We start from the raw sequence: 24547 nt of genomic DNA on the forward strand, positions 1-24547 counted from the left end.
GCGGCCACACTGGCAAAGGCAATTGTTGAAAGCATAGACACACACACAATTGCTTTTAAGACTACCTCCACCAAGGTAAAGACCTCAAATTCTCATCGTACCATCTCATCCCCTCATTGTAAGGCCCTATTCACATCATCCTCTGTACTTTCTAAACTTAACCTACTACTAAAATCTCTCCGCAGGGACCCTAGGGAGTAAAGGTTTGGATAACCCCACCTGCGTCCTTTCCCCTACCATTCAAAGGCCTTACACCCCCAACTCTCAAACTACTATTATCTGTGAAATGATGGCCCTCTACTACTACCACCATCATCCTTACGCTGTCCACAACTTTCTCTACCACTAAAAACCTTTCAAATTTTCCTTTAATGTGATAACCCACCTTATATTCTTATACAGGTTATCTACGGGCCGACCAAGGGAAAGGCCCGTGCCAACAAGAAGAGTTGGCTGTAATACACTACGAACGAACGAACGGCAGGCTCACTTCTTTCACAATCGAGCAAGTATCAAGGTCTTAGTGGACCTTTCCCATCCTTCGGGGTCAGGCCCCTTCTGCCAAGACGATGGCAATTATCTCCTTGAGATACTGTACACCATTGCTGCCTAGTAGCAGAAAAGGAGAATTTACTTCTTCACATCCACTTCTGGTATTCGTTGCCATTTGCCGCCTTATAAGCTGCGACGTTGGAGCAACCAGAACTCCCTCCACCAGTGATGTTGGAGGGAACAAATGCCATCTGGCCTGTGATGCTGGAGGCGAACACCCAGAAGTTATGTCCCACGGAAGAGGCAAAGTCCCCTTCTGCCTGATAAGAGGGCCCAATGATCTCGTATACCCATTGTGAATATTCAGCAAGAAAAGTCTCCGGGAATAGCACTACAATTATCAAAGAATATTTGAGCAATAAGTGTGTTAACTCTGTGAATAGATTACTAGTAAAGTTTCAAAAGTGAACGACATATTTATACCCAGTCTTATTGAGGGTTTAAAGTAAAATATTTTATGGAATACGTGCACTGAAGAATTCTTTATAATAATAATCACTAATATTAACATTATCAAAATGTGAAGCTTCTATTTTCCTAAAAATTACCTACGAAGTTCAACAACTACTCTCTGTCGCCTCTACCCGAGGGACGGGGAGAGCTGATCGCAACCGCAAATATATATATATATATATATATATATATATATATATATATATATATATATATATATATATATATATATGTATATATATATATGTGTGTATATATATGTATATACATATATATATATATATATATATATATATATATATATATATATATATATATATATATATACATATACAAAAGGCATATATACATATACAAAAGGCATATATACATATACATATATATACATATATATATATATATATATATATATATATATATATATATATATATATATGTATGTATGTATGTATTTATATGTGCACATATGTATGTATATGTATATGTATTCTTATGAAGCCGGTCCAGCATAGAGTAAATAATTTATTCATGTATTTCATATGTGTATTTTGTATGTGAATTACGTAAGACTTTCGCTGTTCATTTAATTGTATTCGTCATTCAAGTCAGTATGTGTGAGTTTACGTTATTTTTAAGAATTAACCTTTTACTCATTTTCATATATATATCTACATATATATATATATATATATATATATATATATATATATATATATATATATACATATATATATATATATATATGTATATATATATATATATATATATATATATATATATATATATATATATATATATATATATATATATATGTGTGTGTGTGTATATATATATGCATACACACACACACACACACACATATATATATATATATATATATATATATATATATATATATATATATATATATATATATATATATATGATGAAATAGTAATAATTGTGATAATAAGTTCAGTTATCATGTTATGGTACTAACACTAAAGATCTAGAATCATGTATACTGAATTCTTGAGTCCGTAATCTTACAATTATTATTGACAAAACAAGAGAAACTATTTCTTGTAATAGAGAAAGCTATATATACAAATGAATTTCTTTTATACAGGTATCCTTGAAATATAGTTTTCACAGGATGTTATTAGTGACCTCTATCATACTACACTTTTTAACATATTTTACCCTTTTAGGAGAACGATAATTGGTCATATTTATATCTCATATGTCTTCCATAATAGATAAAACTTTCATGTTGTAATTTTAAAAGTATATTCACCAGGCCCATATCTATTAAGTTTGTTGTTTGTATTTGATATGCGTTCACTAACGACATAATCCGAGATATATAATCAAACAGCAATTTCTTTAGTAAATATGGGACATAATTCATGATAAGAATATTCTGCACCAGGAACAGACTAGGCGTAATAATTTTACTAAACTACTAGGTTTACAATAGTTCGTTAGTTTTTGATTTGACCCCAACATACACAGAATGATAGCCAACTATTTCGAATTCTGAGGAAATTTCCAATTTTCCTGAAGTAATAGCGCCCATAAATATTGATCAAAATTTACATCAAAATTGAGATTGAAAGTCCATAATTTGATCATAAGTTTGATAGCATCAATTTCTCCATGGCGTGTATAAAGGTTTGTTTGTATTTCTGGTATTTTTATTCTCATATTATCATTCCTATTATAACCTTATATTAAAGTTCCCCCAGACTTCCATATTACCGTACATGAAACCAATTTAAGAATACGTTGAATTTAAATACATTAAAGATAAATCAGTATATATATATATATATATATTTTTTTTTTTTTTTTTTTTTTTTTTTAATATCTGAAGATCTTTTGGGGTAAATATTTGGTTTTCCACCAATACCTTGAACGGTGTATTGTTCTTACTATTGTGGATCGTTACGTGTAGCTGATTTGACTAAGAATGCGTCCATTGTTTCTAATATTCTCTACATTTAAAAGGTAAAAGCATTTTCCTGTTTACATCTTCGTCTGAAGACGAATCTGGAAACCTTTCACCCTTTTGAAGGTTAATTTAGGGTAAATTATTGCTAAATATTATAGTTTTTTTAACACACACATACATACATATACACACACGCACACACACATACACACATATATATCTATATATATATATATATATATATATATATAAATATATAAGATATATATATTTATATATACATATATATACATATATATATATATATATATATATATATATATATATATATATATATACACATATATATACATATATATATATATATATATATATATATATATATATATATATATATATATATATATGTGTGTGTGTGTGTGTATACAGTATATATATATATATATATATATATATATATATATATATATATATATATATATATATATATATATATATATATAGGCCTAAATCTCCTCTACTAGATGCCGCAAAACCCATATGGACTACCGGTAGCATACAAGATACAGAAGTTCTCTCTTCACTTTGGTAGCACATATGTCAAGACCATTGCCATCTTGGAGGGCTAGAATGGTAATCAATGTAGATATATCAATGTATACAGTATATATGTATATATATATATATATATATATATATATATATATATATATATTAGTATATATATTACTATCAAGGTTGCAACCCTATTTGTGCTCGATCTACCTGATACCAAATATTCTGTCTTCGATTGTCTTCTTATCATTATGGACAAGACAAGCTACAAGATGATAGAAAAATCTCTTTTCGTTTTTGTTGGTGATTTCGATGCTCATATTAGGGAGTGATTAAATTCAGTTTCTCCTAGTGACTTAATAGCTTTGCTTCTGATTCAGGCTGTGAGCAAATTTACTTTTGAGAAACACATCCGGTCGGTCTCTTCTTCACGTGTACAAAAATTGACTAATTGAGAAAGTCTTTTAAGATTTTCATTGATCAATCTATTCTGAAGAAGCATTTTTCTAAGTCTTTCATTCTGCCTTGTTTCGAGTACTGTTCTCACTGTCTTGTCTTCAGCTGCTGATTTTTATCTTAATTTGTTGGACTGGAACATACGATCTATTAATTTTTTTTTCCTGATCTTGATATTAATATCTGGCCCCGAAAATGATTTTTTTACAAAAGCCTGTTTCATAAGATTTATAATTCAGACTATCCTTTGTATTCACATCTGCACGTATTGCTGTGTATGCAGTTAAATCTAACAGTCCTGCTTTCTCCATAATAAGATGTAATACTATAAAGTACTCTAGAAGCTTTATTTTAGCTATTTTCAGTGTTTAATGATCTTCCTAAACCGGCAGTTTGATTGGCGGAACTTCAGAAGTTCAAAATTATAGCAATTTTTGTATGTTAGCGGGGCGGACAAGTCTCTCTTCATAGTTTATATATAATAGATCTATTTCAACGTTGTTACTGATCTTCAAATATTTTATATTAGTTATTCTTTACTACTCATGTAGTTTATCTATTTCCTTATTTCCTTTCCTTTATGGGTTATTTCTCCCTTTAGGAACGTTAGGGGTTATAGCAGGATATTATAAGTTCAAGGGCTCGAACTGGGAAAAATAGCCCAGGGACAAAAAGGATATAAGAAAAGAAATAAACCACAAGAGAAATAATGAACAAATGAAATAACATACTTCATAAATAAACTATAAAAAGAGACATGTGAGCTTATACAACTTAAAAACATTCGCTGCAACATTAATCTATTGAAGTTCCTCCGATTTAACTACCTGATTAGCAAGGTCATTCCACAGCCTGATCACAACTGGAATGAAACTTCTAGAATATTGTATGGTATTGCACATCATGATGGCAAGGGCACGATTATTGAAATGAACTACTTATCTAGTATTACAAACAAGATGGTCCTGTCCGGGAAGATCTGAATGAAAAGAATGGTCAGAATTAGGAAAAATCTTGCAACATACGCGATAAACTGATTAAACAACGGTGCCTGAGATTAATATCTAGATCAGTAATGAGAAATTTAGAAGATCATAAGTTCCTTCCTAACCAATTAAGATGAGATTCCACAGCCGAAGACCAGACAGACGAACAAAACTCAAAACAAGACAGAATGAAAGAATTAAAACATTTAAGAATAGTTTTATCACCCAAAATCTTAAAAGGCTTTCACAATAAAGGCCTGTTCACACTATCGGGCATGCCTAACTGGCAGACAGTGATAACAGATCCTATAACACCAATTCAGAAACTAGGGGGGCCAGTGGCAGTAAGCAATGGCCTTGGTGGGAGGCACGCAGGGTACATCAGAGGTGAGGAAACAATGGACATACAGTACATGAATAAGTAGAAACTGTCTCGATTAGTAACCTCCAGCAAGTCAGGGACTGTATGGACAAAGTTTTCACTCTCAAATTATGGTGCTTTGGTGCCTTTTCTTTCCTCACTGATGGATGGTGATATTGTATTATGATAGCAAATAAGAAATGATAGTTTAAGGAAAGTTTTGGAATTGTGTATAAACTATTCTGCATGATTACTACTCATTAAAATATAATTCAGGTCTAGACAGATTTACATGATTTTGCTCGTTAATATAAGTACCAAAATACTTCCCTTTCTCTCTCTCTCGTTATCCAAACATGCTCATAATTCAGGATTCTCAAATAATTTCCCCTATGGCCAACATTAGTAGTTTGAAGAATTAGTTTAGTTTTTAATTATTGGTAGCCTAGAGACGTTTGTTTGTGTGTCCTCACCTCTGTTGGTGCAATTAGTTCCTCAAAGTACGTTTCATCGTGTTTTATTAAATTCTTATCAAAATTAATAAAAAGATACCCTTGTAGGATACAAGTTAGAAAAACTGGAAATGTTATAAAGCTTTTTCAACAGAAAAGTTTATAGAAATAAGGTTAGAAGAAATAATTACATCTCGCCTCTTCCCTCGCATGTACTAAAATCTCTCGGTCTTCTTCCTCCAGTTTTGCTTCCATTTCCTTCGCACGTCGTTTTTTTTTTCTCTCTCTTCTCATCTTACTTCCATTTCCTTCGCACGTCGTTTTTCTTCTCTCGCTTCTTCTTCTAGTCCTGACATCATCTCCAACTTAATCAAATTCTCCTCCGCTGCAATTCGTCGAATCTCAGCCTTTACATCCCTATCTGCTTTCAATTCTTCAGTTTGAGGGTCAACCGGTTTTGCGTAGCAAAAATTCTTCCTCAGCTTCCTCCAACAGTTCACGAGCTGCCATAATATTTTCTTCCGACAACTTTCCCGAGTTTATCAACGCTTCTAATGCTAGAAACTTTATTTGGGCTTTAATCATCTCACTCGTTGCATGGCCACCACATGCCATTAAAATAGGGAGCCATTGAGCTTTATTTACATTAGCTTCTGACAATTCCTGAACATTTGGCTTATTTAAAAATTGTTGGATATTAAACTTTGCCATCATGTACTTTAACAGATAATTTTATACCTCTCCCAAAATTGTATCCTAACAATACACAAAATCCTATCAACACTGAATTGTTAAAACCTTTAATCAAAACATGGCCCTGTTATCACCAATATTTAAAACAGACTTGATCGATTCCAAGGGTCCTGACACCAAAAATGTATTATATGATGGTCCCGTGTCTGGGAAGCAAACATAGTATTATATATGTTACGGCTGGCAAGCTATATATACAACCTCTCGAGTTCCAAATTCACCTGTTTGTTTTTACATTAAATCTCTAACACTTGAAAACATTAACACTAGAGCTCTAAGACAGTTATATAACTCCCAGATAGCAATATATATATATATATATATATATATATATATATATATATATATATATATATATATATATATATATATATATATATAAATAACCGAATATCCAAAGGTCTCTTAAGTACACTCAAACAAAACTGGGTAATTATTCTTAAGAATTATTCAAACAACTCTTACTTAAATACTCTACAGGATACGAGCAAGTATGTAATAAACACTGATGATTGAAATAATACACTCTTTACAAAAATAGATATATTCTATATAAATTACAACACTTTAAAAAAAAATTACATAAAACAAATAAATCAATCGAAATATCAAGTCTGAACAAAACTTAGATTAAGACAAAAATGTTATGATCTGAAAATTATATAATCACTTGACTTGAAATATTAAATCTGAATAAACCTTAGGGTAAGACGTAAGAAATAATTCTTATGAAAATTATACAATTACTTGTTTCACTTGAAATTAAATCTGAATATAATATTTAAGATAACTAAATCACGATACAAATACCTTTCACGTAATTCGTGTGTTGAAACGTAAGGAAAGAAGTCAAAGGTGATCTTAAATGTATTGTGTTGGGGTGAGTGTTGGCATTGTGTAATGATTTGTAATTATTTTCTCCCTTCCTACCTACCTAATTCAACCTAGGAGGACCTACCGACCATCGCCACAATGTGGCATCATGGAAAATAATCCCTTCCAATGTCAATTAATTTAAACAAATAGTTGTTATAATCGTAAACATCGACACTTACTGTACTACGTAACTTCCTTTACTATATAAAGAATGTAAAGAATATCATGTTCAAATAGCATACGGATGGGAATGAGAGAGAGAGAGAGAGAGAGAGAGAGAGAGAGAGAGAGAGAGAGAGAGAGAGAGAGAGAGAGAGAGAGAGGATAGCATGTTCGAAGGTTGATTTAGCAGCATGACTTGAGGTAAGCGACCATTGTCTGGGCAAACAATATTATGGTTTTAAGTCCAAAGAAAGCATGCGGTAATGTGAAGAAAACAAGTGGAAGAGTTTGTTTAATGTGCAATAAAAATGACCCTTTGAAAATATTGTGGTAGCGTTAATTGCGTTGGTATATTTCCAAGAATCGATCTGCTGGATATGACTAAATCATAATTATCCTTCTGTTAGATTTATAAACTTTGAATTACCCTCTATAACCAATAGTTCTATATTCGCAGCAAGGGATAAAAGTAAAATATGAAAGCATTTAGTGATAAAGTGAATCATGTTTCCACTATATGAAAAATAAACAGCGTTTATGTCGTTGACAGTGTATACTGAAGGATAATAGGCTACTAAAAAAAAAAAAAAAAAAAAAAAAAATATGTTATTATAATTTATAGACAGCATTCAGAATATTAACTTGGTTTCTCCTCTTGAACAGTAAGTTATCATCATCATCATCATCATCTCCTACGCCTATTGACGCAAAGGGCCTCGGTTATATTTCGCCAGTCTTCTTTAACTTGAGCTTTTAATCCAATACTTCTCCATTCATCATCTCCTACTTCGCGCTTCATAGTCCTCAGCCATGTAGGCCTGGGCCTTTCAACTCTTTTAGTGCCTTGTGGAGCCCAGCTGAATGTTTGGTTAAATAATCTCTCTTGGGGAGTGGGTAGAGTATGCCCAAACCATCTCCATTTAACTCTCATCATGATCTATCCACATATGGTACTCGAATAATCTCTCTTATAGTTTCATTTCTAATCCTGTCCTACCATTTAACTCCCAATATCTATCTGAGGGCTTTGTTCTCAAATCTAATAGATCTATTGGAGATTGCTTCATTGCCATACTATGACTCATGTCCATAGAGTAACACCGATCTCACTAAACTGATATATAGACTGATTTTTATATAAAATTTCAGACAATTTGATCTCCATATTTAAATAACCTAGCCATTACCTGATTTGCTTTTTTTCAATCTTTCACTAAACTTTAATTCTAAAGACCCTTTATTGGAGATCATAGTTCCTAAATACTTAAATGATTCTACCTCATTAATCTTTTCTCCTTCCAATGATATTTCATCTTCCCTTGCATACTCCGTTCTCATTTTCTCTGTCTTTCTCTTATTTATCTTCAGCCCAACTTCATGTGATATTTCATGTATTCTGGCAAGCAAGCATTGCAAATCCTGTGGTGTTCTGCTGACAAGGACAGCATCATCAGCTTACTCTAGGTCTGCTAAATTCCTATCACCAATCCAGTCCAATCCTTCTTCCCCATCTCTAACGGTTCTCAGCATCACAACATCCACAAGGAGGATAAACAACATAGGTGACAACACATTCGCTTGGAGTACTCTGCTGTTCACTGGAAATTCATTTGATAAGACTCTATTAACAATAACTTTGCTTTTGCTTTGCTCATGAGCAGACTTAATAAAATTTACATATTTAAGAAGAATTCCATAATAACGCGGGACTCTCCACAAAATTGGCCAGTGCACACTGTCAAAGGCTTTTGCATAGTCCACAAATACCATCAAAAGGGGATTTCTATATTCTACACATTGCTGTACAACATGTCTCAAAATGAAAATTTGGTCAGCGCAACTTCTACCTTTTCTAGATCCTGCTTGTTCATCTCTCAGCTTTCCATCAATCTTTCTATCCAGTCTCTTTAGAATAAGCACACTATATATTTTTATAACAACTGCCGTAAGTGCTATGCCTCTGTGATACTTGCAATTGGTCCGGTCTCCTTTTTATGTCATTTTCACCAACACTCCTAACTCCCATTCAACATGTACTGCCTCTTCATGCCACATTCTACAAAATGATCTTGTAAGTATTCTGGGAGTTACTTCTTTTTCGGCCGGTATCATTTCAGCAGTTATTCCATCATAACCATGGGCTTTACATCTCTTTAGTTTTTTAGGATAGCTCCGACTTCAAACACATTGAATTCCTTCATGGGCATATCAAGGCCTTCATCATCTTCAGGTATATCAATCAAATTATTCCCTTCATATGTCCTATTCATAACCTCACTAAAGTGTACCGTCCATCGTTGTCGTTCTTCATCTTGTGTTGCTATAACTGAACCATCTCTATTTTTGAGGGGTATATGCTTCTTCTTCTTTGCCAAAGTCGAGATTTCATTAATAATTCTATGAGCAATTCTTACACCATAGCCACTTCCTGAATTCATAGCTTTGTCAGCCTCATCTGCTTTACTGTCAAAATATTCTCTCCAGTCATTCCTGGCTTTTCTTTTGACCCCATTATCAATACTAGAATACTTTGCAGTATTACCTTGTAATTTTCATTAGTTCCTCGAAAACTTTCAACAATTAATTTCTGTCTTTGTCTCCTTTTTGTAGTATCACAAGTATCATTTGATATCCTAGCCTTTCTCCTTGTAACTGCGTGTCCCAAGACTTCACTACCAACTGATTGATATATGTTCTTAATATCACACCATTCTTCATTAATTGTCTGTTCTTCGTCTCTTAAAGTTTCTAAGACTACAAATCGATTCCTACATTCAATTGCAAATGTTTCTCTGTGCTCTTCTTCTAAATGCTTAGTTGTATCAAACCTAGGTATTCTATTCACCTCGATAGCTTCTTACATTTCTCAGATTCCTTCATCTCTCTTTATTAATGTTAATGTGATCTATCTGATTTTTGTAAATGCCACATGGTGAAGTCCATGTATACTTGTGGATGTTCTTGTGTTGAAAAAGAGTACCTCCAATGACAAAATTGTTTTCTGAACAGAAACTAATGAAACATGCTCTATTTTCATTTGCAACTTTGCCAAGACCCTCGACACCCATCACATTCTCTATCCCTTGATTATTTCTTCCAACTTAAGCATTGAAGTTGCCAATCACAATTTTCATATGTCTCTCAGGGATCTCATATATTAACCTCTGCTGTTCTTCATAGTATTCATCTATTCTTTCTTCAGGGGAATCCTTTGTTATGACACAGCAAACTATAATACTCATATTGCACTGCTTTTATTTGAACTTTGATAGTAAGAATCTATTATTCATAGCTCTCCACTCAGTTATTGATTTTTCTGCTCTTGGTGTCATCTTCATTCCTACCACTTCTCTTCCAACTCCATCTGATATTCCTGAATAGATATATATACTGCCTCAGTCTAAAGTTTCCTTAACAATCCCCTTACAATGTGTTTCACATAGGTCCAAGATATCCAAACTATATTTCATAAACTCCCTCTCAACTTGCTGTAACTTCCCATTCTGATTCAGGGTTCTAACATTCAAATTACCCCTTTTCAATTTTTATTTAGTATTTATAAACCAGGAGAATCTTAGGACTCCACTACGACCGGGACTGAGGCCCATTCTGTCATCTTTTTCCATAACTGACTAAATCCATAGAGGATTCATTGACTGGATACATCAAAGGACAGCCGGTTCCTTGTGATGCGCAGTTCCTATCAAACTAAGGCAAGTGACCCCTGCCAGTCCATACTTATCCTAGTATGATCAACCACCAGGCATCAGGATTAAAAGCCGAAAAGACAGTTTGTCCATTGCCTTGAATCCAATCCTTCACCCTGCTGCCAGTAACTTTATTGAGATATATGGGGGCATTTCTTACACACCCATAGCTCTCATTACTCCACCAAGCTGCTCATCCGCTTATACGAGTATAACCGTTGGCAAAAATGGATTGCTAAGACATACTGCCTAGCATGGTATACAAGATTACTAGGCATAGATGCTGCCATTGAGCTACAAAGAGAGTTTACTTCCCTTAATCCAGATATTGCTGTCAAAATCAGCCAATGCATAGGATATATATATATATATATATATATATATATATATATATATATATATATATATATATATATATATATATATATATATAGAGAGAGAGAGAGAGAGAGAGAGAGAGAGAGAGAGAGAGAGAGAGAGAGAGAGAGAGAGAGAGAGAGAGAGTATGGTTTGGGGTTAGGGATCTGTCTTTAAATATATAAATGGCTGATTGCTGTTAACACGGTAGTGTAGTTGTAACATCAGAATCAACCTGCCATCTCAAAAGGGAGCAGTAGCCTAGATGTAGACACTTCACCCCGAAGTGGATAACTATTTGCCCACATTAGTATATAATGAGTATTTAAATACTTTCATTGAAGCAGCGAAATGTTGACTTAAAGTAACATAGGGGATTTGAATGGCTTGGTAGATATAAGAATCATACTTCTAGATATTTAAAGATTGACTTTCCTGTTTAACAACGATATCTTGGCTGTCACAAAAGCTGTTTCACAGTACGTGGCTATAAAGAAAACATTGTATATTTTATATAAAGCTCTTTAGAGCTATTCAAATGAAAAACAATAAGCAATCTTTAAAATGTTTTTAATCAGTCCAATTGGTGTCAAGGAGATCATGCAAAATCTGATCTTAATGGTAGCCCATCACTATAAAGTATTATAAAAAACATGCAAGGAAGAGAAAAATAATGCCACACTTAAGATAAAACAACTGAAACTTATGCGAAGAAATCATTTGAATTTTTTGCAACCTCGTTGAAACTTTCGAGTAAAAATTTTTAATGCTGATAGCCTATTCTGTGTTCGGTGAATTCGATCAACAAATACTGAAAAATCGCGGGATATATGGCTATAATTGGAAATTAGTAAAGGTATTTACCCAACTCACGCTCAAGGCTTCATACATTATTCATTTAAGAAACAAAACGCTTATTATAATATTTCCTTTTCGGCGATTATATATTTTAATGCTGTTACAATATAAAAATATCTTAATTTGATACAGAAGAACTCTAAAAATTTGATTCCTATCTTGTTATTACATGTATACACCCGTTCACTTTCGCCACATCCATTATGGATTCAAGCCATAGGCTCAACGGTACCATAAGGACTTTCATTCCACGTCCACCATGCTTTGAGGATTTGTTATTATTCATAGAAAACGGATTACGACGCTGTTATTTCAAGGTCCACTAGGTTATTTTAAACAAAGTTACATAACATGGAATATGAATGTATAATTCTCAATCTTTGATTAAATCAGTGAGAGAGAGAGAGAGAGAGAGAGAGAGAGAGAGAGAGAGAGAGAGAGAGAGAGAGAGAGAGAGAGAGAGAGAGAGAGAGAGAGAGGGGGGGAGCTATTACTAATATATGATAATGTAAAATGTTAAAATTGCTAAATGCTTTTTGATATCTGGTTTTCATATATTTGCTTCCTTTTTTTTTAGAATTTTTTTTTCATTACTCTAATGAATACTAAAATAATGTGTGCCATCTATATATTCTAGAAGATGCATTACCAATAATTATTACAAAACGGCATAGAAAAGGATTATGATATTTAATATTTTCCACACAAAAGTTGGAGAATTTATCTTCAAATCAATATTTTGAACTCTTTTTCTCCCTCTCTCTCTAATATATATATATATATATATATATATATATATATATATATATATATATATATATATATATACATATATATATATATATATATATATATATATATATATATATATATATATATATATATATATATATATATATATATATATATATTGTTGTTTTAAAGTGGTTGACTAAGGTTAATCTTTGGTGACTTGAATTTATTTTCTGTTTAGTTTATCACGTTAATATTTTGCCCCTTTTCCTCTGATATGTCTATTTATGTTTTTTTTTTTTTTTTTGCATTTTTTTCGTAAATCTGTCATTTAGCCACTCAGTCCATGAAGGTGGTGGTGAGAAAGTGCCCCATTCACATAACAGTTTTGATGTGATTAAGGCCTTGGTTGTGATATTCTCAGCATTTTTCATTCTTTACGGTTTCCGTCCTCACCCAATGCTGAAAATTAGGAATGGTCATTATTAAAAAAAAAGTATATGGTCGTCCTTGGCTTTTTCTTCAGAAAGTGGCGTGAAAGGTGGATAACCAGGCATTACAGGAAGAGGAGGAGGACTGTCAACTCGTTCGTTCGGACGCAAGGAATGGCCATAGGGATACGTGGGCCCAGTGAGACCATCTACTTTGTTGCAGTAGAGAAGAGATTCAGCAGTAATTTGTTCATGGAACTGACGAAGGGAACGCGTTTCTCTATTTCTACCATATTTGGTGTAGAGGACAAAGGCATTCTTACTAGCTCAAGTAGAAAACCATCTTCTTTGTTTATCTGATAGACCTCCTCATAAGTGATTATACAGTAATTTCAACAACTAGTCAAAGAGGTCCATAGTTCTACATAATTTATTTCATGCGTAGCCTAATGACTTTTGGCCTCTTCATGGCATTTTCTTCATAGAAAAATCCTGGCCCCCTGTTTCCCCTTTCTGCTTGTGAGGAAATTGCTTGGTGATTGTATCATATGCATTCTTCATCAAACTGACTAGTCTGATATCCTTCCACCACATGGCAAAGGTGTTCTCTCTCTTCCTGACTGCCATCTCTTTACTAAGTAAAGACTGATGCTTTTCCATGATTGTTATGGAGTTCAGTGGACCTCATCCTTGGCAGTGAGTGCCACTACAATGAGCGATACTCTTATACAGCTCTTACGGAAGAATAGAAAAATCGAAAAAGTTTGCCATGAAAACATGGCAACCTTTTCCTAAGCGATGATCAATTAGCCAGAAAATTATATTATGCAGACATGAATAAGTATCACAATGGAAAATGAAATCAAGGACATAGTCCCACTAACCCTTGCACAGGAAGCAGGGACGTGCAGAGAACTTTTTCAAGGTAGGTCCTCAAGTGAAAAAAAAGGGCAAAAATATAGAAAAGAATGAGGCTAAATATATACCGGCTCAATATTCTTTCAAATTTATTTAAACTAGCCATTAATAATTCAAGAGAGAGATAAACATGACTGATATCATAGGCACCAGTGGGCTGATGTTTTTTATGAACATAAAATCCACAGTACTGACTACCAGTAGAAGTAGGAAATTTAACAAAGAAAAAATTATATATATTACTTTTACATAAATGACTGCAAGAAAATCAATTAGTATGATCAATACACTTGGCTAATAACCAGACCTTATCATTTTAAATTTATAAGAGAACCGTGTGCCATTTCTTTGAATATGCTGATAACTTCACTGTTGTTGATTGTGATATCCTTTTCAACTGCTAGCAACAAAAGATCAGATAACCTCTCCTCACTGGACAGGCTGCGTTGCTTTGTCTTCACCAGCTTTATTTTGGAGAAGGTCCTTTCCACTGTTGCAGTTGTGACGGGTAGAGTGGCATAAATTGTTAAGAGTTCAAGCATAAGTGACAATATCTCCTGGACATTGTTTTCTTTCACCAGGCTGAGCATTGTAGATGCAGTGCTCTGTGGCAGGCAAGGGAATGAGGGATAGAAGATCTTTAATTCCAACCGTAGCTTGTCTACTTCTAACTCATAAAACTAGTATAATTTTTGCAATGACTTGAATGCCTCTGCATTCACAGGCTCTTTCCAGTTATCTTGGACTGTCATACAATGAAATGCATTTAGGATACCCCATGTTGTGTTGTCTCCACCTTTAAATCTTCTTTGTAGCTCTTGTGATATTGTATCTAAAAACACATAAAATAATCTCATTCGGTAGTACTCATCCAAAGATTGATATCGCTGGTCCTCAGTACCAGATGTAGCACTATACTGGTATCTTTCAGGCCTTTTTCTTCTTCTGCCTTGTCCAGGAATCCCAGAGGGGAGGTCGATGGCCATGGATTAAGCTCTCTCTTTAACATTTGTAAAAATCTTCTGAAACTTCTCATCATTTCTTAATTCTCTCAAACTTTGTAGCACTTCATCCACAATTCTGTAGGAGGCAGCCAAATCAAAGTCTTTCTGTTGTAGGGCATTAGAGGCATAGGTAGTTTCTTGAAAAACTGTGGTGGTAATCTCAAGACAAACAAGAAATTCAAAGTTAATACTTTGCAGCAATATTGAGGTAGCCTATCCCCTGCTGATGCATCAGGAGGATATTTTTGCACTATCTCTTCTAAAAATTGCTTCAGAGCTGGGATACCCTTCGTCATGGTTCTAAGAGCTGGCTCTCTGCAAGCCCATCTTGGGTCTGATAGCTTCTTAAGTTCAAGTGGGCGGTCTTCTGGATACATTGCTTTCTGGATCTCCACGAAAGCAGCATGCCGTTTTGAAGAGTTAGCAATAAAAGCATACAGTTTCTCCACCAAACTGAAACAAGTTACAAACTGAATACTTGATTTTGCACTTTCGACTTATACTAGATTTAGGCTTTGTACATGGCAGTGTACATAGAGTGCCTTTGGGTTCTGTCTTTGGAGTCTGGACTGTAATTCATTGTATATTCCACTTATATTTGCTGCCCCATCATATCCTTGTCCACGCATATCATCTATGATCGGGGTTATTTTTATTAAGCATAGAGATCACTTCTTTCTCCAGTGCTTCACCAGTTTTTGATTGCACATTGAATACTTGTATGAAACGTTCTTTTATTTTGAAGTCATGTACATATCTCACAACAAAAGAGACCTGTTCTGTATGTGATACATCAGTTGTTTTAACTATGAGGATGGAAAAGATCTTGGTCTTGTGAATTTCTTCTAATATCACTCTTCTAACTGAAATGGCCAAAGCCTTCATCAGGTCATTCTGAGTCCTATTTGAAAGCAATGACACTTGGGGTCTTTTCAGTATTTTTTTTTTATTTAATTACATCAAGGTGCAATTTAACTACACTGTCATACTTGCTAAACATTGTCTTGCCAAGTATAGAGTGATGGAGATTAACCTACATAAAATTTATCTGTTTCTCTGCTTCTATTTGTCTCTAGCAGCTTGTACTTCCTGATTAGCTGTTTGTAAAGCAATATCTAATGCTTGACTTTGGAACTCTTTCCATCGAACCATACCAATCATGTGAGATTCTGAACTAGCATGCTCCTTTATTTTCTCTAAAGCTGTCCTCCAACGGCTTATGACCTCTGATTTCCAAGCTACTCGGCCCCTTTATTTTTCTTCATTCAAAAACAGAAGACAGCTGAAGCAGAACATGGCATATTTCTGAGGTGATTACTCCAACCAAGAGCTAATTATTATTGTTATTATTATTATTATTATTATTATTATTATTATTATTATTATTATTGACACTGATAGGCGGCGGGCCTATAATACATTCCTCTCAAAAGGGCACTTTTAATACAGTAGCAAAAGGGGCAGGTGTTTGGGCACCCCTAGCAACCCCCCCCCCCCCTTCTGCACGTCCCTGACAGGAAGTAAAATTTTATGCCATACTTTGATGAAGAGGAAGTCTTTCCACTTCAGCATGTGACAAAGAGATTCCTACATATTTTCACGAATATACTCCATAACGTGTCCAATTCTAGTCAATTTGTTATGAATATCTTTCAGTATGGTACTCCTTTAGATTGTATGGAAGTAAATCCCGTTATCTTCAAAACCTCTGCTTGATATTGCTAATGAGAAATTCTACTTTGTTTCTTGCAAAGGATATCTTTAGTTATTATTATTATTATTATTATTATTATTATTATTATTATTATTATTATTATTTTTATCATCAAAATGCTAAGCTTCAACCCTAGATGGAAAAGCAGGATGCTATAAGCATAGGGGCTCCAACAGCGAAAGTAGCCCACTGAGGAGAGGAAACAAGGAAAAATTAAATATTTCAAGAACAGTAACAACATTAAAATAAATATTTCCTGCATATATATATATATATATATATATATATATATATATATATATATATATATATATATATATATATATGCAGGAAATATTTATTTTAATGTTGTTACTGTTCTTGAAATATTAATTTTTCCTTGTTTCCTCTCCTCAGTGGGCTACTTCCTCTTCATCAAAGTATGGCATAAAATTTTACTTCCTGTCAGGGACGTGCAGAAGGGGGGGGGGTGCTAGGGGTGCCCAAACAGCGAAAGTAGCCCACTGAGGAGAGGAAACAAGGAAAAATTAAATATTTCAAGAACAGTAACAACATTAAAATAAATATTTCCTGCATATATATATATATATATATATATATATATATATATATATATATATATATATATATATATATATATATATACATATATATATACACACACACACACACACACATATATATATATATATATATATATACTGTATATTATAAAAACTTTAACAAAACAGGAGGAAGAGAAATAAGATAGAATAGTTTGCCCGAGTGTACCCTCAAGCAAGAGAATTCTAACCCAAGACAGTGAAAGACCATAGTACAGAGGCTATAGCACTACCCAAGACTAGAGAACAATGGTTTGATTTTGGAGTGTCCTCTTAGAAGAGCTGCTTACTATAGCTAAAGAGTCTTTTCTACCCCTACCAAGAGGAAAGCCGCCACTGTACAATTAAATTACAATAGTTAACCCCTTGGGTAAAGAAGAATTGTTTGGTAATCTCAGTGTTGTCAGATGTGTGAGTACAGAGGAGAATGTGTAAAGAATAGGCCAGACTATTTGGTGTATGCGTAGGCAAAGGGGAAATGTATCGCAACTAGAGAGAAGGATCAATGTAATACTGTCTGGGCAGCCAAAGGACCCCATAAGCCCTCTAGCGGTAGTATCTCAACGGGTGGCTGGTGCCATGGCCAACCTACTACCTACTAAGACAACAATACCTATCTGCATTTTGAGGTGCACGTATTTGCAATGTTTATTATATTTCAGCATCTCTTCCCTGATGTAGGTGTGTGATTGTTTGTTTCTTTCATGAGGGATACGAACAGCTTGTATGAAGAATAGAGTTGAAAAAATCCGAATAGAGTTTTTATTATAGGCCGCCTGTTCATTCCTGGGGTAGCTTGTAGGATAAGGATAAGGAAGTGGGGAATATGGGGGAAGGAAGAGTACCCCTGGATACAATCCAGTTTATAGGCCGAAACCAGGCACTCGGGATGGGAAGGAATAAAGAAAAGGGAAAAGGGAAATGCAATAGAATAAAAGAGAGGGTCAGACCTTCTTGCGATGTTAGATAGGATTAGAGGCAGTTTAAAAACAGAAAATACAGGCAGGGAGAGGAAGGGTTTTTTGGTTCAATGTCTAGCCCTATTGCGGGATGCACAGTGCAGGGCTGGGTTCTTCAGTCCACCTGTCTTCATCTCCGAAACTAAGTCCTGGTACACTGGGGGACCGTGAGTAAGATGCTGAGCCCCTTCAAATTCAGCTTTGTTTCCTTTCCGCCCATATAACCTGATATGGTGGGATTGTTGGCGAAAATAATTCCTTAATCTTGTGCCTTCATCATCACTTTGCTATTTGTTAGATTCTAAATATCTATCAGTCATAACACTCCTCATCACAGTTTACAAATCCTCAACGCCACTGTAATCATCTGCTGCTTCTAGCTCACCAAGTTCATAATCCCTATCAATCTCAGTATTATTACCGAATACATTTTCTTCCTCATTCATTTTTCCTTTGTCACTCTGTTGTTTGTTCTCTATCTCCTTTCTTGTCAGACATATATCTCTCTGTCGGATCATCACTTTCATCGATGTCACTTTGTCTCCATAATACTACCTAATTCAAAAGTGGTAAGTTTTATCAGCTCATAAAGATTCAACAGATGCGTGGTATTCATTGGCAATTCTTTCTCTCTATCATCATTTAATCGAGCTTGCACTCAAGCATTGGCTTTATCATCACCAATATCCTGGTGTCGTCATAAAGCAAAGAGAACGTTCTGCTTCTGACACTACTAAATTTGTCGAAGTCTCCACAATGGAAAGATACATATTTACTTATTTCCAAAAGTCATGATACTTTTAGAATGGTTAATGCAATCGTTGTGCAAAACTGAATGCTCATATAATACTCGTATATTTATTTCTCTGTCCAGGGGCTTGGGATATATATACATGCATACATACACACATATATATACTGTATATATATATATATATATATATATATATATATATATATATATATATATATATATATATATATGTATATATATACTGTATATATATATATATATATATATATATATATATATATGTATATATATATATATATATATATATATATATATATATATATATATATATATATATATATATATATATTGTATATTCCATTTGGGTGTTTTTATGTTGGGTTGTGGTGTATTTTCATGTCTCTACGTTATAAATTTTTAGTTTCAAGTTGGTTTTGTTGTTGAATGTATTAGTTTTAAGAAATATAATCTTAAGGAAATAGTTAGGTTTAAATATCCTTCCTGTCTAAGAGTAAAGATGCAGATATAAAGAAAGGCAAAAGCTTGTGTTGCTGTGACTATTTGTTAGTAAGATTCAAGGGCGTATTTTTTCTCTTTGAATCCCGCCACAGTAAAACTAAATTACCGAAACATTTCTCTGCATATATGAAGCATTCCAAACGTCACCAGACACCATGAAAAGTATCATTAAAAGGTCAGCTCATGAGTTGAATTCTCATTATATCTCAGTTCATGGATCGAGGTCTTGTTAAGATATTAGTTAATAAATAAACAAACACCATCTCTTCTCTGACTACACGACACAGAGTTCCATTCAGATTATCTGATAAGTAGCAGCCACTTCATGTCACATATGAGGAGAAGAAATATCTGAAACAATTGTTGTACCACGTCCATTATGATTTATTTTCTATGACTTACAAGAACAATATAAAAGGTAATATTATGAAAGGCCCCAGAACTATGCCTAGTGGTAATTGTCAGTCCATTAAAAACGTAACCTGCCATACAAAAACACACTACCCAGAGTGAGAGTAATTACTGAATCAGCTGATGAATAACATACTCAGAATAAGAAGAAATAATAATAGGATCACTATAAATCCCCTCCATAAAATTAGACAACTCATATGAACAATAGATCAAGCACTTCCCTTATATGGTTGAATCCCTTTATAGTTTTTCACAGATATGCGACACATTATGACTGGGAATTACCTGGAAGAAAATATTCTAAAACTAATTTTTGTGAATGATTTCCTTGACATAAGCCTTCTCTTCCATCTGTACTGCAAGTAGTTCTGGCCCCATTTCTCTTAGAATTCCATCAGATGGCTCTTGTCTGCTGTACTGGAGACGACGTCATTAATCTCCTTCGTAAACCATTATCACTAGTCTCCGAGTCCTTGGAAAGACATCCTGCGGTGCCATGTTCCTTCCATGCCTCTGATAGAAGAGACTGCCTAATTAAACCGTGGTAAGTCACACGGATTCAGAGTAATATCCTAGAGACAGGCTATTTTTAACGTAAACTCTTATGCATGTAGAGGTGGAAATTAGTCTTTCCCCGAACAATTAAGCCGCCGTTATAGCTTCCACTAAATACTAATCAACTAGGCATTAACCAAAGGGGCAAAACAATTAATTCTAATTCACTATAATTCTATCTTGATTCCGTGACAGATCGGGCGAGAGAAAAATAAGGTGACGGCGTTGTTGTGAGGGACATCGTATTAATTAAGAGAAAAAGTCAGGAATATCCTCACGAAATGTTTCTGATCTCTTTACATATTTATGTCTTCTTTCTTCAAAATATTTCTTTTTATTCGTCTATAAACCTTATGTAGCATTACAGAACGCTAATGTGATTGAAAAGAAATAATTTCTCCTTTACTCAAAAGAACTTATTTTCTCGAAAATGAAATGAGTAAATAATTTCCCATCACTGATCATCATTTATATTCAAAGCATTGAACACATACGAAACCTCCATGAAGAAGGAAAAGAAAAAGAAGGGGAGAGAGAGAGAGAGAGAGAGAGAGAGAGAGAGAGAGAGAGAGAGAGAGAGAGAGAGAGAGAGAGAGAGAGAGAGAGAGAGAGAATCCTAATGCAGGCATTCGTTGGCCTTAAATGCTCTTCCTTTATAAATATTTTCCTACTTGGGAGATGGCCGAAAGATGGGATAACTTTATTTGACCAATGCCTTGAAAATACTTCAAAATAAGAAAGGTGGACCTCCCTTTAGCCTAATGGAAGCGATACGAAGCTTTCTTAAAGATGGAGGATAGAAATAAAGATATTTCAAAACATTGGTGAATTTCCTGTTACGTGCTCATATTTTTTTTTTATAAAGTTTTGAAATACTGTCTTATAGAGATGTAAAACACTGAATTTCATTTAAAATTTACTTTTTTGGAATTTATTTATCAAATTACTTTTGGTAACTTTAAGAAAAGAGATATGGTAAATCAGTTGTTTAAGATGGATAATGATTCGTGAATAAATATATATATATATATATATATATATATATATATATATATATATATATATATGTATGTATGTATATATATATATATATATATATGTATGTATATATATATATGTATATTTATATATATATATATATATGTGTGTGTATATATATATATATACATACATATATATACATATATATATATATATATATATATATATATATATATATATATATATATGTACATATATATATGTATATATATATGTATATCAATATATATATATATATATATATATATATATATATATATATATATATATATATATATATTATATATATGTATATATATATATATATATATATATATATATATATATATATATAGAGAGAGAGAGAGAGAGAGAGAGAGAGAGAGAGAGAGAGAGAGAGAGAGAGAGAGAGAGAGAGAGAGAGCTTTGCATTCCCGTTTATGAGCGTGAGACAAAAACCCATTATATTCATAACCAGCATTATCTTTCGTTATCGTCAGTGTCATTAAAATCAAAATCGGTACCTGATCTTTTTATTATTCCCGCGATTAACGTCGCCATGAGTGAGTTTATAATCTCTGCAAGAGCCCACCATTCCATTGCATTGCCAGTTAAACCAGGATCTCGGTTCCCATTTCTCGTTGCAACAGAGAATATGAACTACTATAAATGGTGCATATCAACCGTTTCACCAGGCCATCCTCAGAGAATATCACCACCTCGCATTGATTTGACACCGACGTATAATCTTTACTATAGAAAAAAAAGTTTCTTTATTAACCTTCGAAAGAGAATTCGTTTTGTTGGACCGAAGTCCTTTTAGTGGTTATTCATCGTTTTGGAATTCTGTTTATATTCTTGTTTTCTTCATTTTTAGTAGCACTAGGCTTCCAGATATTAATTTTCTTGCTTTACTTTGTAATTCTTTCAGGTGTAAACGCAGTGACGGAAATACAGCAGACGCTGCCACCACAAACGAATTAGTTATTGTCAAGAGGAGATAGTATTTCGATAGATTTACTTCATAGAATGAAAATGAGCAGGTAAACAGATTTTGGAAACAGGACACCGAAAGTTTCCTATTCTGCAAGTAAATGATATGAACAAATGGTTGATTGCAAACCACAAACTCCGTTCTTATGTAGCCTACTGTTCTCAGGGAAATAATATTCATTAACAGTTGCGATAACCATAGATTTCTATGCCTCATGTCTCTTACCTTTCTCAAAGAAGATGATGATGATGATAATTAGCAGACAAATATTAGAAAATTGCTTCCCGTTCAGTTTACCCTTATATAAAGGCTGCAAAAATCTGCGTATCCTTACTATCTTATTTAAGCATGATGTTATCACACAAGTTATATCAAACATCTGATCTCTAAAAAGAAAAAAAAAAAGAAAAAAAAATCTGATTTTTTTTCCTATAATATACCAGGATAAATAATAAACTGGAACAAATTTCTTCATTAGCTGCTACAATAAAACAAGCAAACATAATAACCTCAAAGGATAGAGAATCTTTTGAAAGGGAAGTATTTGCTTAATAAAAAGCCCTTTATCGCAATGCTGATAATTATGGCATAAAGGTCCTTAAGACCACGGCTCGCCAACAACGGTTTGATAAAAACTATTCAGTAAAATACAACACAATGTGGTACCTTGAGAGGACAGCCACTTGAAAAAAAATGTAACGGAAAGGAATGGATGTTCAGGACCATTAACCATTCCCAACTTCCTTACAACCTCGGAAAATAAGATGAAATAAAATAATTTAATAAATATATAGGGAAACATGAAAATGAAAATGAAAAAGTCCCCCAAGGTTTGCATGAAATCTGGATCTTGCGGCCTATCATTTGATGCAATATATTTGTTGCTCTGAAAACTTGGTAATTAATGACCTTTTTTTTTTTTTGGCCTACATCTACGTGTAATATGAAAACCAACATTTTGTAACCCTATATGAGAACTTCAGCATTTAAACATTGCGTTGTGAGATGGAGTTGTAGGCCTACCCAGGGAAAGTCATGGACACGTGGGGTTTATTCCTAGAAACTAAATGAAATTGCAACTAAAATTACTTGGCTTAATATCAAAGTTGGAACGGAAACTTTCTATATCAGGCCTACTAGCAAAGCTGGGAAGTGAACTTTCATTATCAAGCCTACTACTAAAGCTGGAATGGCAACTTTGAATACTAGGCCTACTACCAAAGTTGAAATGGTACCTTCAGTATTAGGCCTACTACCTAAGCTGAAATGGTAACTTTCAGTACTAGGCCTACTACCAAAGCTAGAATAGTAACTTTCATTATTAGGCCTACTACCAAAGGGGAGATGGAAACTTTCAGTATCAGGCCTATTACTAAAGCTGAAATGATATCTTTTAGTATTAGGTCTACTAGCAAATTTGGAACAGCAACTTTCAGTACTAGGCCTACGACCAAAACTGGAAAGGTAACT

The sequence above is a fragment of the Palaemon carinicauda genome, chromosome 1, assembly GCF_036898095.1.
Source record: "Palaemon carinicauda isolate YSFRI2023 chromosome 1, ASM3689809v2, whole genome shotgun sequence".
Taxonomy (NCBI): Eukaryota; Metazoa; Arthropoda; class Malacostraca; order Decapoda; family Palaemonidae; genus Palaemon; species Palaemon carinicauda.